This window comes from Rhodnius prolixus, unplaced genomic scaffold, assembly GCF_049639745.1.
Source record: "Rhodnius prolixus isolate KJV_2025 unplaced genomic scaffold, Rpr scaffold_4, whole genome shotgun sequence".
Taxonomy (NCBI): Eukaryota; Metazoa; Arthropoda; class Insecta; order Hemiptera; family Reduviidae; genus Rhodnius; species Rhodnius prolixus.
In genome coordinates, this window is record NW_027411614.1 from 16,117,836 (window position 1) to 16,135,228 (window position 17,393).

Below are 17,393 nucleotides of genomic sequence, written 5' to 3' on the forward strand. Positions count from 1 at the left end.
CGGCACCCCTTTTCTCATTATACTCATCAACCTAGCAAACATATCTAATATTGTAGATGTCTATATACACTTAACGGAAATCAACTAATATCCCTTTATTGTGCCCTACTCGATGCAAGTACCCAGTCGGAATTTATCATATTTATTTCGCTTGAATGTTCATATTTTTAAAATCAGACGTTAATGAAAACAACTTTACAAATACTTGCATCTAGTCCCCCACTTCTGGTTCAGGTTCTTGAAATCAATTCTACAACATTATTTGCTGGAGCAAACAAAATCAAATGTCAATCTAATTTCTAACAAAATTTTTGTCAAATTCCAAATTTGAATAAAATAAGTTGAACGGAAGTACCATTGAATTTAATAAATTTAATGTTTTCAGCGAACATTTGTTCGAAAATTTTATATCGTAAATTGCAGTAAAAGGGAAAGTCATTTGACTGTTTCACACCAGAAATTCAATACTTAATTTTTGTTATAATAATACTGTGTGATTTAATAGTCTATTTATTTGCTCCTTATTCTGGTGCATGTCTCTTATCGCGTTCATTTTTATATTCATTCGTGCCTAATAGCCGTTCTATTTTATTTTATTTTATTTTTTGTTTTAATTGCCAAATAAAATGAAAATGAACAATCTTAATTATTGATTAGACTTCCCTCTACGTTAGCCAAATATTTTCAAATATTTAAAACTTGTTCCTTGTTTGCCAAGATTTGAATGGAAACACGAAATTTTAAATTTAAAGAAATTAAAAATTGATTCCTCAGAAGCAACTTTGTAAACTTTGACTATGGGAAAGCAGAATTATCAAAACAAGCGATGAAATGAAAATTACTAAAATCGAATGTCCCAACTTTGTGAGAGTAAGTTTTCCACTTATCTGTGATTTTTCTAAAACAACTCCTGCTTAAGTTTATGCAATTGAATGATTTTGACTAATTTTGCTCTCATCTTTGCGTATATTGCAATGAGAAGGAGGATTTCAAACATAATATAATGATATGTCCACGTTATGTAATAGATAAGAAACAAATGTTTGATGATTTGTACCATTATTTAGATACTAATAGATTTAGATACTTATGCTAAGTCCGCATCGTTTGTTCAGCTCTTGTCTTTTAAGAAGCATGAATGCCCAAAAGAACAATTTAAATTAACTATAATTATAGTATGGTTACTAAATTTTGTATGGATTAAAGTATGGTGTGCGGATCGTATCTTCACAGGATCAACAAAAGGTCTTCTCCTCTTTGCGTAGATTGCAATGAGGAGGAGGATTTCAAACATGTAATAATGATATGTCCACGTTATGTACTAGAAAGGGAACGAATGTAAAGTAATCGCCTAATTTTTCAGGCGGGGCTTAACGTCCAACTACCATTTACTAGGTGTCGTGGACGGAGGCGACTAGCAAACGTACTTTACTATTTCTCATTTAACCATTAAATAAAGTCCAAGGCCAAGACCGGGAATCGTACCCAGTACCACAATGCATATTAGCTTTGTAGGTCTAAAAGGGAACGTATGCAGGTATTTAGATGCACCATTTCGCTACGAAGACATAATATTCTCCACCAACATCTATGTGCTTAAGTCTATAGCAGAGCTAGCAATGAAATATGAATGTATTTAAAAGTTATAGCTGATTAGAATGAATGGAAGAAAATGATTAGAGAAGGATTACGTGATTTCAATTTCGGTAAAGCTATAAGGATGGCAGGAATATAGAGTACTGATCCATCCATTAGCTGTAGTTTATGTAAATAGTTGTATATAGTAGAGGGATGAATGTGTGAAGCGAATGTATTTACAAGTAAGAATGGAGAGTGAGTGATATTCTAGTGATAAGCACCTAGACGATGCTGGCTGTATGGCGAAAGCCAATGCCAAAAAAAAGCCCTCCCAAAAAAAATAAATTCAGGAATATCAAAATTTAGTCGAGTAAGAATCCCAAATTTTATCTACTTTTTTAAAAATAATTTTAGTCTTTAGTTTTATAGAATAATATAAATCGATACAATTATTAATTAAATGGTGTGCTAATTAATATCTGAGAAATTTGGCAACCGGAATCTTTTTTAGTGTGTTGCCAAACCTCTGTTTATAGTTTTCTCGTTGTTTTATGATTTGCAAGTTGTCGATAAAGTATAAAATTATAATCATGCTTCTACTTTATTTCTGTAAAGATGCTGCAAGGACCAAATAATTTCTAAGAATATATTATATGTAATTATATTTAGCATTGAACGGCATAATAAAAATAAAAAAGTAAGATCATAAAAATAAAAAGATTTTTAATCAATATAATACTAGTAACCTCCACCCAGGCTGAGAAAAGCAATTCCTTTTCAGTTTTTCTCGAAATTCATTGAAATTTTAATCGCAGAATGATTAATTTCTGAGAAAGGCATTCGAAAATTCGTCCTAATCTTGGTAAAAGGCGCCTGATTAAAAAAAAAAAGAGAAAAGAAATATTAGAAACAATTAGGTTGTAAGTTCTCTGCAAGAGATACTCACTTTCGATTACTTAGCAGCTTCCGGCAATTTCTTTTGATACCTTTTTGTGGTTATATTTTGTAGTTCATCAGTTACACTTGTACCTCATAAATAACATCACATTTCATTCCTTCTACCGCCAGTTATTATTTAAGCTCAGTATTTTATTTCTAACTTTATTTTAAAATATAATATTTGAAGCGGTGAGATTAAAAAGGAAAACATTCCCACTGACCTAATTTTTGGGGACTAGAGAAAAACTTCAGCAAGCAAACTATAGCTTTAAGGCTAAAATGTAGAATTGCAAATTTGTTCATTATAACTATGGTAACAGTACTGTGTAAGTGTTTTTGGGTTATATTCAATAGTTTTACCCTGAGAGGCAAATAAAACTGTTGGAATGTTTTCTTTTTTAATCTCAATACAAAAAAAGGATAGAAAAACCAAATAACCTCCTTTGTTTTTTTTTTTTTCAAATTTCCAGTATTTATTGACTTAAACTATGAAAGTATTACAAACGTTTTTAGATATTCGAGGCCTGTCTAAAAAGTATCCGACCTTTATTTCTCCCTCGCAACATAAAGACGATAGCGCGGCGCCACTGTACTCAGTAAAGGAAGACAACTTCATGCGCATCTGTGAATTTTGTCACCGCCTTCCAGCGCGTCAGTCGCTGCCTGTGGGTCGCTGAGTGTGGTGCTACACAACGTGTTCGTCGCATTACCGATTCGCTCAAGATGACTGAACCATCAAACTTTGTCAAAAGCTTGGTGATTCTCAAAGCGAAACAATTCGTAAGATTCAGCTGGTGTTTGGAGTCGAAGCGATGGGTGAAACACAAATTAAGGAGTGGTTCAACCGTTTCACAAATGGCCGCACATCAGCGGAGAGTGACCATCGTTCTGGCAGACCTCAAACTGCTCGGAGTGCAGCCGTTGTTGAGACTGTGCGAAATTTGGTGATGGCAGATCGTCGCTTGACCGTGCGGGAGATTGCCCAAGAGGTTGGAGTTAGTGCAACTTCAAAAAACGGAGGTCCTTTTGTTCCGGGGACAACAACTTGGTCACTCTCCGCTGATGTGCGGCAATTTTTGAAACAGTTGAACCACTCCTTAATTTTAAGGAGTGGTCCAACACAAATGTGCTTCACCCATCGCTTCGTCCCCAAACACCAGCTGAATCTTACGAATTGTTTCGCTTTGAGAATCACCAAGCTTTTGACTAAATTGATGCAGTGCCTTTGCTCAACACGTTCAGTCATCTTGAGAGAAACGGTAATGCGACGAACACGTTGTGTGCACCTCACTCAGCGACCCACAGGCAGCGACTGTCGCGCTGGAAGGCGGTGCCTATTCACAGTACAATAACATTTGAGCTAATGCTAAGCGCCCTGGTGGCCAAACATTCTCAAAACTCCCCATTGAGGTTTAAAAGGAAAACATTCCAGGAATATTTGCTTTCTTAATCTCAGTCAAATATTTAAGGGCTAGTTATGGCATTAGAATGTGGAGGGATTTTTGCTTTCTTTACCTCAACAGATGCGTTTAGGTATAAACAACAAAATGGCTATTTCAACTCATTTTGTCAAAAAAGTGGAATGTTTTCCTTTTCAATCTCACCGCTTCATTTAATTATTTTGTATTTTTACCTTCTCTAACTTGCAAGAAAGTATTGCGTTATTGTAAAATTTGAGATTTCGTGTAGTCATCGGATGTATTTGTCTTCAAATCTCCTGAATCTTAAAATGACTTCTCTCTCTCTCTTTGTTTGTTTGTTTGTTTATTTATTTTCCCTTTCATGGTAACCTTGATAAAAGGGAGATTATTGAAAAGTGACTCAAAAATACATTTTTTTTAATCATTTATTTAGTTACAATCAACGCAGTTTGCGTTATAAGCAACAATGATAACAATAAATAACTTTCACACATATGAGAGTGGAGAAGTTTACTATAGAGCGAAGAATTTTAGATTGCAAGAACTGGATCCTTTGCAGATTTGAGCGTTTGGTTGAACCCCACAGTTCGATGCCATAAGCCCAAACTGGCTTTATTACACTTACATATATGAATCTTTTGTTGTCCAGAGTGAGTTTTGATCTGTTGTCGAGTAGTCTTTTCAGTAGTCGAAAGCGTCTGTTGAGTTCTGTTCTCTTAAGTCGTGTATGAGGATTCCATGTAAGTCTTCTGTCTAGGTAAAACCCAAGGTAGCGGACGACGTTGACTACTGGTGAAGGAATTAAATTGTAAAAGATAGAAGGAAGAGTGATGCGTCGAAGAGTGAAAGTAATGTTTTGAGATTTCGTTACGTTCAGTTTGATAGCCCATTTTTTGAACCATTTTTCTAAGGCGGTGAGATGAGACTGAAGGTTTCTGTGAGCTATTAATGATATACACATTTAAATTTATAAAATAAGTTTTACTGCTAAATTTTTGAATTAAATAGTAATCTTCTACTTGCTGGCCAATCATGTCCGCAACAGGTATCTTCTGTAGTCGCGTCTGTAGTGAACAATGATCAAATAGATGTTCCCAAGTTATTTACGGTCGTGTGGTAGCGAGTGCAATTGGGATTTTCTATGCGGAATCCATGTAAGTAATGTCGTGTTCTTCCACGTCACAACCTGTCAGTCAGTAGTCTATCTGTAAGTCTAATCGTTTTAAGACTCAGGATATGATGAGTTACTGTTCCTCTTGTGGCCAGTCCTCCATTCTTAATTCCTTCCCTTTTCAATTTCCATATAAGTACTTCCGATAAGTTTTTGGAGATTTTTGGAAACTTGTCATCATGCACTTACCAAACGAATCATCCTTTGCTAATCTATCCAGTTAAATCGTTCTCATCACCAACGTTTGCCTTTATCCGCTCTATTTTCATGTCTCAGTCGATCATTGTTAGTGTCTCTAATCTGTTTTGTCAGCGGTCATGTCTCAGACGATCATTGTTAGTGTCTCTTATTTGTTGTGGCAGCGGTCAGTGAATGTCTCTGTTCTTGATTGCTACTATGTTTATATGACTGTCCATTTTTATTTTGACTGAGTGTATATGAACAATATAACTCAAAAACGAAAGAAATCAAAGGGAGCAGGAACTATGTATTTCACTCGCATCATACCCGAGACAAGATTGTAACTTAGAGATTATAATTTCTCAACCGAAAGTACTAGATGAATAGATTTGTTAGGTTGGTTGAGATTTTTTCAAAAAAAATTTTACAGAGTTTCTTAAAACATTGAGAATCCTATTTCAGGCACGTTTGGGGAGAGATTAGTTACGCTTTTTTGATAAAAATCCATTACAGTATTAAGTACGGTCCTACCACTTATACATTTAAGAAGAGTTAATCGTTTCTGTTAAGGGAAAATTACAAAATCGGGAGTTCTAATTTACTGATGGCTTTTTTTTTTCTCTTCCCCGAAAGTGGCACCAAATTTAAAACATTTTACGTACTTACAATACATTCATTTCGATGTATAACTTTGATTTAAATATTTTTTTGGGGAAATTCGTTTTAATGAATTCGGAGATAAGTCGAAGTGTCATTTTGGTGTATTGAACAGTTTTACATTGTGAATTTTTTCTATTAATTTAAAGCCGACAATATTGTTATTAATTTCTAAGAGCCTTCTTTAATTGTTTTGCCAATATCCATACAGTGATCTCTCGCTACAGACAACATTGGCCATCACCAAACAGTGATTTGTTAGAAAAAAGTAATCTAAAGTCCTGAAAGCTGGATTTAAACGTGGGATGCCAGGGCACTAACAACAGATCTAATCGCTTATTTTAAAAAAATAGAGTTAATAAGTTAAATATATAATTCAAAAATGTTTTACATAAAACCTCGAAAAATGTAGTAAGGGAAACAGTTTTTTGTGAGTTCAATACTGGACTTGTAAGGCTTTACCTTATCTCGTGATTTATTCAGTACTGTAGTTAAGTTCACTCTTTACAATTCTGTACAATACTATAGTTAAAAAACAAAGTTTAGTAGTCACGAATTACTTTACACGTTTTTGATTGATTTTCACGTTTTTACATCTCATGTACACGCTGTTTTCTTAGTAAACTATTTTCTCTGTTAGTTATTTTGTTACTTGAATGCAGTCATGGATGTGCAATGAACTACAGTTATTTAGAAAACCACAAAATAATTGTTTATTTAGCGCCGGATGTGTGATACTACAAAGCGCATTCTCAATTAGTATGTCTCGTATATTTATAGTGAACTTTTTCGAAATAATTAGTTGAATAAAAAATAATAGTCTACAAATATTTTAGATTATATCATTTGGATAATTGGATTAAAATCAGAGAATAAAACAATGAATGCTCTTTGAAGTGCTAGATCTGTGAAGAGAAGATAACGTGGGTGTTCTGACCAGATTAAATAACATTTCAGTTAAATCAGCAATTTCTTATTTCAGAAATTAAATTTAATCGCAAATTAAACGTTATTCTCTTAATATCGTATCAAATCGCAAAGGAGTACTTAAATTCTTAATAAAAAAAGGACATATTTTCATTAAATCTTTCATTAGAGAGGGCACCTAACTTTAAGGGGCAGAAGAATATAGGGGAAGTAACGATTTTTTGAGTGTAGTTAGGGGGAAACCAGTTTGATTGTTAATTGCCTTCGATTTTTTGATCATTTTCGTTGCAATTACCTTTAGAGTTGAGCAACAGCTAATGTAATTAGACTAACGAATTTCATGGATAGAACGAGCTAATGAAAATCCAGCTAGTCAACACTCGCGTTTTTAATTTATTTCGTTAGTTACAATCTGTATAATATAATATACAATAAGGAAATAGGGAGAATGAAGGATGAATGGATGCGTGAAAGGCAGGAGGAAAGAAACTGCCCAACGGTAGCACTTTCTACAGTATATGATTTTTAGGCCTTCAGACTACGAGGAAGTCGCGGGACCACTGGCGCATATTTTTAGGAATGTCAGAGGAGGCGAGAGACTGTACTAGAGGTTTGGGGCAAGTGGTATTTAGTCTTGGCGAGTTGGTGTACGAATGGGATGTTGAGGTCGTTATGAAGAGTGAGGTTAGTCACCTAGAAAGGAGTGTCAGCTATCTGTCAGAGTAGTTTTAACTGAAATTTCTGTACAGTCCGTATGTTTGTAGGTTTGGCTGAACCCCACAGCTCTAGTCCTTAAGTCCACTTAGGTTTGAGGATAGTACTGTAAATTAAGCGTTTGAGTTCAATGGGTAATTTGGAGCGTCGTCCAAGAAGTCTGTAAAGCAGTTTCGCACGTTTTGTCATTTGCTTATCTTTTAAGTCTAGTGTGAGGGTTCCACGTGACTCTTTTGTCTATAAAGAGCCCAAGGTAGCGCAGCAGATATGTACAAGGAAGAGGATTGCCGTTGAAGAGGACAGGAGCCCCGCCGGAGAGTAAACGTGGCATGCTGGCATTTTTGTGGGTTCATATTTACTGAATTAATTTTTATTTTAAACTGAGAATTTATTAACAAAACTTAATCAATTAATTAATTAAAAGTAAAATGAAACGTAAAAAAACCTTCGACCAAAGCGCACTTCTGGTGGACTGATATTTTCTACTCGAAATTTTGGTTAGAAATTTCATATTTATGGTTAGAACCGTACGATATCCTAAACCGGTACATTGAAGGAATCATTCTTTTCTTTCCTATTTAAGAACGTCATTTAAATAGATTTTAATTAATTATTATTTTTTAATAAAATGTTTCAAATGAAAATGTCAGATCTATTTAAACGCAAGTCTGTGTAGGATCTTCGCTTTCTAGCCTTCTTTGTCGCTTGTCTAACTTCGCTATTGCTTCACACGTAGGCACTGCAGATCTCTTCCATATCCTTCAGCCATCTTAGCACTACGCTTCCTCGCTGTTTCTTTGCGCCTGGTCGCCACCCCAAGCAATAAAAGTAAAATTTAATCCTTGCCCATCCGATGAAGATGTCCCATCTTCAGCCTTTAAGTTTCAATAGCAGCCATCTGGTCACTTTTCTTATAGAACCTCCTATAGCCCTCTAATTTTACTGGCCCAGTATACGCTTTTCTTTGCAATCGGAAAATTATTTGCAGAACCTTACTTTCCCAGCAAATGAAGATTCTCCAAATGAAGATTGTCAGCGTTTTTGGAAGGCTTGTTATGATTTCCCAATTTTCTTTGAGTATAACTATTAACCGCGCGGTTAATGTTTTTTTTACGGAGGTCCCTGGTAGATTCCAGCCATGGAACTCCTGTAGCTCACAACAGTTAGTGCTGTGAGTAGGTTGTTATTAACAGGAGACTGTGACGTAACATTTGTTGCTCCTCATCACATTACAGTGTTTTATTATTTTTGCAATCGATTCAAAACTAACTTACAGTCTCTTTTTCATGGGAAATTTGAAAACCTGGACTAGAATAATAAACAATTTAAAAGATTATCGATATACAAAATAGTAATGTAGTAACGATACACCTTACCTAATACTTTTATAACGTAAATATTTAAATAAAAAGCAGAAAGTCCTCCTCAATTTCATCATATAACTTTTTCGGCTATATAAAAATAAACATTTTTTATAAATAATTTCAAGTTGTTTTCTTGTAATATGTAAAATACCTGTAATTCTGTGTGAAATGAACTCGAGAAAGGAGTATTTTGGGAGGAAGAAGAGAAGGAATATATATATATATGAATATAACAGTAATAATATATTCTTGTTTTTGTGATATAAAAACCATTGATGAGCTCTGCAAGATGAGCAGACAACCGGTTCGCCATGATATCGCTTCTATTCCCATATAAGTGCCAAGGAATCTCTTGTATTTTTTATTTCATTTGTTTGCTCCGTCTTTATAGCACTTTCATACAATTCAGATTTTTATGTTGATTATGGGCTTTGATTAAATTAAACAATCCAGTTGCGCAAACTTGTTTTATATTTTAATATAAAATGAGATTGTGTGGATAATAGTAACAATAATTGGGAAGTTAGTTTATAAGTTTTCCTTGCCTCACTCTCAGAAAAATTTCATTCCGAATCAGCCAACTTAATGTCCTTTAGAATATAAATTATATTTTTGAGAACTTAATCCATTTTCTTTCTTAAAATTAAGTGTATATAATAAAAGACTATTTTAGTAATTAAAAGTTTTCAATTATTTTCAGCATCAATTTCAATTACTGGACGAATTACCAACCTAAATTGAAGATTAGGATTTAAGTAGCAGTCGCTACTTTAAACTATTTTTCTATTTAATTTCATTGCTACATGTGTAAAACAAATTTAGACTATGCAAAGCAAAGCGACCAGAGCAAACAAAATTATTAGTTACAAAACTACACGGCATAACGTCTGCAGGAACACAAGCAGAGAGAAACTGAGCTAGTATTCGCACTTGGGGAATTTCAATGGTACAATTTATCTAGAACAGGAGGAGATCACGAGATTAATATTGTTTTAAGAGTAGCACGGAGAATCATCAGGATTTGGTATTGAGAAAAGAGTTTGCTGTGTTGAATTGGATGGATGAGGAGAATTGGCCTTGGTTAATGTTGAAGAAACCTGACTGGATAGTCTCGATCACAATGGTGGATTTTAAAGTGCTTGTAAAGGATTGGATTTTGGAGATTTTCAGAAGGTTTTGTAGCGCCAACAGCTCTGTCAGCATGTGCAGTTGGGGTTTAAATAATGTAAAAAATTAGTTTATGCTTAGTTTAGCCACAGATCCAACCATGTATCTTAGTTGTTTGCATTTTTAGTTCAGTTATTGTCTTTTAACTTTCATGATGGGGTTTCAGCCCAAATAGAAAACCCAGATAGCTGTAGGGTTGGAATTGTTTTTGTAGAAAAAAACACATTTGGGTTTTTTTTTTTCTCCCCTGAGCATGAAAGTCATGTGGACACTTTTGCTTCTTCTAATATTTATGGGATGCAACAGCATTTCCATTAGGTTGTGGCGTTCTTGAAGGGATTTACAAGTTTCGGATTGTTTTGAGTGAATAGAGGAGGATGGCGGTATCGTCATCGTAGGTCCAAGAGGTTGGGACAGTGAGAACTGTCAGCAGTATGTAGAATAGGATGGACCTGAAGATACTGTCTTGTTTGGCACTTGCACGGATAGGTGTAATTAAGAAAATATTTGGATTTAACTTAAAGTAGGTAAATATTAATTAATAATTCTACCTTCTCATAATAAATTATTAATAAATATTGAATTTCAATTCTACTAGTTACACATAAATAGATATGAAATTAATTACGTGATTATTTATTAATTTAATTAGGGAAGTACAGTATTCCATGTTTAGTAATAATAATTATTATTTAGACTTTAATAATTATTAATAATGTTATTCAAACTAATTAGCAAGCATTATTATTTTAATAAAACATCACACTATTATTATTACTATTATTTTATTATTATATTTCAATTTATACTTTCCTAAATATAATTAAAGAGGGTATTAATTTTTGAAAAATCTGTTTAAAGAATTTTACTTTGAAGCAAGGAATACCTACTGCGGAGTAATGAGATTTCTCAGGGATATCAAAAGGGCTTCAGTCCCTCAGGATCTAAACAAAACAATAAATAACTTACAGAACATTTTCATAAAATTTGCCGTAGGTTAAAAAGCTTTCAAAAGCGCATAACTTTATACAGTTCTTTCTGTAATCAAATACGTTATAAATGCAATTCTGTTCGGTGAAAGAAAAAACTTTATTCAGAAATAGAAATTTAAATATACCAACTTCACAATGTGAAGGCTAGGGTTCCTCAGGGAAGCATTTATGATCCAATTCAGTTCGTAATATTCACTACAGACTTACTAACTCATCCAGACAGTGGGATCATCACATATGGAGGCGACACAATAATCCTCTCTCCTAAATCCAGTCCGCTCGCATCTTCACCAGCATTTAAATTCTCCAGAAGAATGGTTTCAAAACTGTAAAAATGAATGAATGAATGAATGAATGAATGAATGAATGAATGAATGAATGAATGAATGAATCAATCAATCAATCAATCAATCAATGAATCAATGAATCAATGAATGAATGATTTATTTGCTCTTAAGAGTACAAATCTCATAGCAAAGGGTTGGCCTTACAGTACAAGGAGTTTACAAAGTTAAATCTGTCAGACTTATTATACAAATTAATAGTTTTTTATTATTGTATACAATATATGTACGGGCTGAGATTGAAAACAAAACAAAACTAAACTATATAATTAAATCGGAGTGGAATCATTTCTAGCTATAATCAGTAAGAGAAAGTTATTCTAGAATTAGTTATTTGTAATAGTAATTTATATAAGTAGAGTAGAGAAAAAAAAACAAAAAAAAAACAAACTAGATAATTACAAACTTATTGCAATAATTTTCTTAAATGAAGACTTCTTGTAATAAAGTAATAAAGGTGATTAAGCTTTTGAACATTATCCTCAATATTAAGAAGCTGTTGAATCTTATCTCTCTCGGTTTTTACATCTTTGGTGTATCTATCAATGTATTTACGTCTTAAAGTATCAAATACTTCGCAGTGCAGCAAAACATGAACAATAGTATCTAGACCCGCGTGACAAAGTGGACAATCAGCCTCAGTCTGGAAATGGATATAGAAATTTTTATTATAGATCCGGGGTAGGTACTTTACTTGGGAGATAATTCTAAGTTTTTTTATACCAACTTTAGTGGTCAAGTACAACTCTCCCCGGCCAAGAGAACAAATATCTCTAATAAATATACTGTATTTGGTATTTATTGCCGAGTCTACATCTTTACAGAAAAGTTGATTCTCAAACTTTTCCAGTAAATTATTATAATGGCTTTTGAGAATCTGCGGACTTTGACTGAGCCAGATGTCCTCCGCCCCAATAATTGTTAAATATCTTCGTAGGCATAGGGTCCAGTTAAAAGGTAAAGTGCAAATTTCTCCGAGTTCCATCAGACGTAGATAGCAGATTTTAGTCAAGCTGTCATCTGGCATATTTAAAAGAGAGAGCCACCAGTTAATCATTCTTTTGAAAATCTTGAATTGTAAGTGCGTTAGACCGCATTCAAGTCGCACTAGATAGTTCGGCGTGTTAACAGGCAGTTGCAGAATTGTTTTAAAAAAAGATAATTGACCTTTTTCGACCAAGTCAGAGTAGTCTGGGGCCCAGATTTCCGCTAAATACAGCAGTGTGCTTTCTGAAATTGATTGAAATAATTTAGTTTTAGTTTCCCAGCCTTCTGATTTACACGCGACTAGAGTTTTTCTTACCACTGAGTTCGCTATTGCGCATTTGGATAAAAAATACTAGCAATGGCAAATTTACCGGAGGCAGACAAAGGTACGCCCAGGTGCGTAAATGAGTTAGTGACCTAAAACTGTAAAAATGAAAGATGAAAAGACAAAAACTCAAAACACGATACTTCTTTGTGGGACAGAAGACCAAAATTGACGCTAAATAACAAAGTAATTACATACAATCCGCCGCTTTGGCTGACTTTTGATTGTGAGGTGCAGCCAAGTATTTCATTATATAATGACTCAAAATTTTACCTTTGGTCCTAAAAATAATGTCATAAATTTAGACAAAATACGTTCAATACAAGTATTGCCATTTTGTATTTTATTTACTTTTTTTTTCAGTTAGGGCCATCTTATTAAAATGTGTCTCTAAATAAATACAGTGCTCTTCAATTTCATAAAAAGATGTTGAGCAATTAGTAAATATTAATCTACAGTATTGATTGGTTAAGAAATTGTCCTTTAATGTTATTATAAAAGCATTATCATCTTTAATTCATGTTTATAAGAAGGAACTGTACAACGATGTGACAACTATCCGAGAGGAAACGCATCGCTTGCAATCGTTTAATTTGATTAGGTCAATAGTTCACATGAATTATGGGTAATGCACAACGATTAGACATCTAATAAATATTGTTTTCAGGCTTTTTTTTATTCGTTTTTCATCCATAACTGATGCTGACTACATGATGTTATTAGGTTTTTTTAAATAATAAAGCTGGCGTCAATTAGAATTTATTTTCTTGAATGGTGTAAAGTGTAAATGACAAATTGTAATGAAGTTTGCAACATGAATAACAATAAACTTACAAAAAAATATTGCAAGAAAATATGTACTCAGAATTGTTATTTTTTTTAAGGCTTATGTGCAGTTAACCGCTGACATACTGGAGGTTTTAACCTAACAGCTGTCTTATTATCAGAGAAATCAATGCATTTCCTGAAATTAATTAGTGATTTCCTCTAGTTTTAATTATCTTAACTTAAACATTCGACAAATTAGTAATTTTTGTGACGTAGTAGTAATAAAGCCAAAGCCAGTTTGGTTTCTAAATATCTATTTAGCTCCCCTAAGTACATTTGAACTCCTCTAGTGACAATTGTGGCTTCCTCTAGGTTTTTATTTATCTCTATCGAGCAAAAGTGCATTTACAGCAAAAGTCTTATTTCAAGTATTGCCACAAGAAAGATGAAAATTACGTAATTTCAAAAAATTAAAAGAAAAACCAGGTTGACAAATATTTAAATTCTTTTGAAAAAAAAGGAAGAGTAAATGATGACTTACAAAATTAGAATTCTTAAATGAAAAAGTGAATGTAAATTACAAAATAAGTTTTGTATTGTGTTAGTTAAAAATTAAAGAAAGCAATCGAAGTTAATAGCGTGTTGTTCAAAAGTTACCCTCAAGAGGAGTTCATTAAATTTAACATTATGTTTTCTCTTAACCATCAAGTATAGGACAGTACTCGTACTAGAGAAGATGCTCTACAGTTTGATGGTGTGTAGACCTTGTTCAAAGTGGCTCCCCCAGGTGTAGATTTGTACAGTGTCTCCTCAATTTGTAGGAATTTGTCATGTAGCTCCTGTTGGTATCGGTTTTGACTTTTTTTTTGCATTAGTTGCTGAGGCTAAAGCCACAAAGCATCAAGATTGGGGCTGATGATCTGAATTCGTGGGAGACTTAAAACTGGGAGCACAGTTCGATTCTTGTGAGTTGCTATTTTTTCATTTGTTAGAAGAAAGGTAAATAGACAAATTTCTTTTGAAGAAATAGACGTCTACATTAATTTACTTTTATTTTGATCTGTCGTAGTATCCGAGAAATATATTTACTTGTAATCGGCTGGTTGTACAATAAAGATGACATGTTTGATGATGTTTATAAGGTGTTGGCTGCAAGAACTGGATTGACAGACAAGTGAACAAAGATAGGCCGTGTGGTTTTCCCAAGCGTTTCAGAGCAGGGAAATGATGCTGGGGCGTCACAGTCGGCCTTTATTTTCCTCGCTCGCTAACCTTCACTCTCCATCTCTTTTTACTAAGTGTTTATGTCTGGATGAGGCAGTGGGTAAGCTTGTCTGAAAGTGTACCGGGGGTGGCAGACCGGATCGTGACGCCTCAGGGTGGAGGCAGGCGCCACACCATTCCTCTCCAACTGGAATCTCCCCCTCAGCTTTGCTCCTCGTCATTCCTATTCCCGGTCCCGTGCGGCCTCCTTCAACCCAACGGTCGACCACCCAGTCCCCCCTCGAACGATGAAAGTAAGAAGTTACAAAAGTACTCCGAGTGGCCTCACACCATATCGTTGTCAGAGGCCCTTACAACGACCTCCCTAGCACACTCTTTATAGATCAATAGTAGAGGGCCTCCAACTCACTGGGAGTGGCAATCCTTCCATCTCCCCAAACCACCCACCTCTTCATGTCTACCTTCCAAATACTACCAAATCAGATCTCCCCAATTTATCTGTTACCGCCCAATTAATATTAACTCTAGCATACTATTTCTTATCTCTGCCTAAGAGTCTAGAATAATAACAACCATCTTGACTATTGGTGGTTTAAATATTATTTTAAATGTTTTATGCATATGTAATTGGTTAATTATTAGGCTTAATTTTAAGTAGGGGTGTGATTTTCATCTGTGGCAACGTCTGAGATAATGTCTTAGATAATAATGATAATAGATTTGATTCTGCCCTACATCGGATCTCCAATCAGCTCCAGCGATTGGGGAATCAAAGCAGTGAGACACAATTTAAGTAAAGTAAACCCTTAAATTTGGCTGTTAAAGTTAAATTGATTGAATCGTAACTGCATTATAAGCAAAGTATTAGGCGACATGGCGTTTTTCACGACCATTTGATTTAGTGTTGTTCAAGGAGCTGAGCTATAAGGTTATAAGGTTCGAGCCTTAAGCGCTCGAGCTCTCAGGGCTCAGCGGGTGGTTCGAGTCAGAGCTAGAGCTAAAGCCTCTCAGAGAGCTCGGTGAACCTCCAAGGCTCGGCTCAAAAGGCTCGAGCTTTTCTTATTTTTTGTTTTTTATATGAAGCATTTTATTTGTACTAATTAATAAATTCATTTCTTAAAATAAAATAAAGTTATAGCAAGAGCAGCTAATGAATTTTTCAACATATTTTTGTATAAATGAATACAATAATTTCTAAAATGTTCGTTTCTCATCGATTACTCGTCATTCCTTAAGAATTTAAAAAGGCTTGCACTTGTGAGCCTTCACTCCAGGTTTGTGTGCCCCCAACTTAAGCTTCACGGCTCGAGCTTCGAGGGCTACAAGGCTCTAGCCGTAAAAGCTAGAGTTGAAGCTCGACTCGGTTGAACCTTCAGCTCGAACCTCAACTGAACAACACTAATCTGATTGATCCAAACAATGTCTAGCTTACTGGTAGCTTGTTCTTGTCCCTGAAGACATTGCTGTGTCGGGCTGTAGATAAAACTTTTATAGTACTTTTTGACAGAAGAGGGATTAACTCTGTGTTTAGCGTATACAGGATTCTATCGCGGATATCTCGGGCTCGAATCCTTTACTTACTTTGTTAGAATAAAATCGTTACAAATAAATAATAAAGGATTTCAGAAAGAATAAAAAATGGCGATAAAGAGCTCTTCATTGTGGTTATTTTTGCCGAAATTAAATCACTAATTGAATCTATATTAAGGTGAATGTACACATTCAAAAGGAAATTAATTTATAAATAAACGAACGCTGTTGTAACAGTTCACCATTTATTAATAATTATAATTAACAAATATAAGTGAATTCATGTATATATTTAAAGAATTGCGCCAACTAACTCGGAAAGAGTAGTTAGGTTTCTCTGTAACAATAATTAACTTGGCTAAGGAAAAGCGTGATCTCATTTTAATTATCTGTCCAATTAAATTATATTATTTTTTATATATAATTATATATTCATACCATTTTACCCAGACTTTCTGTATGTTGGTTCAACATTACTTCATGTGTTTGTGCTTAAAAATAGATTTTTTTAAAAAAAGAAGATTTACAAAACAAATGAAAACGTGATTCCGCAAATACAACATGAATTATAAGGTTCTAAATTAGCTTCACAAAAAGCTTCCTTATACTTTCTGTAATTAGTTTTGTCCACAACTTACGATTTTAAGCAGGCGAAAACTGAAATCTAACTTCATAAACCAAAATTCTTGGGATATTTCTTAGAGATCATTCAGCAATTATTGTTAATTTCACAGCGATGCAATCTGAATACAAATATGTACAATCTCTACCATCTGGTTGCAGTATTTATCACTGAAAGAATTTAGTCAATAATCAAGTGCTTTGATTTTTGAACACATATGAGTTCAAGGCCTGCTGTTTTTAAGATAAAGTTTATGATGTACACCAATCTGAAAGAATATTAATATCTCTTTCGATTTTATTTTATTATTACTTTTAACTATTAAAGTAAAGTAGTAAAATAATCGCCTATTTTTTCAGGCGGGGCTTAACGTCCAACTACCATTTAGGTGACGTGGACGGGAGCAGAAACTCATACTTTACTAAAAACATTTTTTCTTCTGACAAATAAAAAGTAGTCAAACGCGGGATTCGAACTGGGAAT

The 17,393-nt window shown here is 34.1% G+C and overlaps 1 long non-coding RNA gene across 1 annotated transcript; it reads right to left on the bottom strand.

Annotated features, from left to right (window-relative positions):
• Positions 1–10,931: 10,931 nt before the first annotated feature.
• Positions 10,932–17,097, bottom strand: LOC141455384 (uncharacterized). The gene is made up of 3 exons (XR_012459239.1): positions 16,927–17,097; positions 11,240–11,436; positions 10,932–11,062 (listed from the first exon to the last, which is right to left on the bottom strand). It is a non-coding gene; the product is annotated as an uncharacterized lncRNA (long non-coding RNA).
• Between the last annotated feature and the right edge of the window lie 296 nt (positions 17,098–17,393).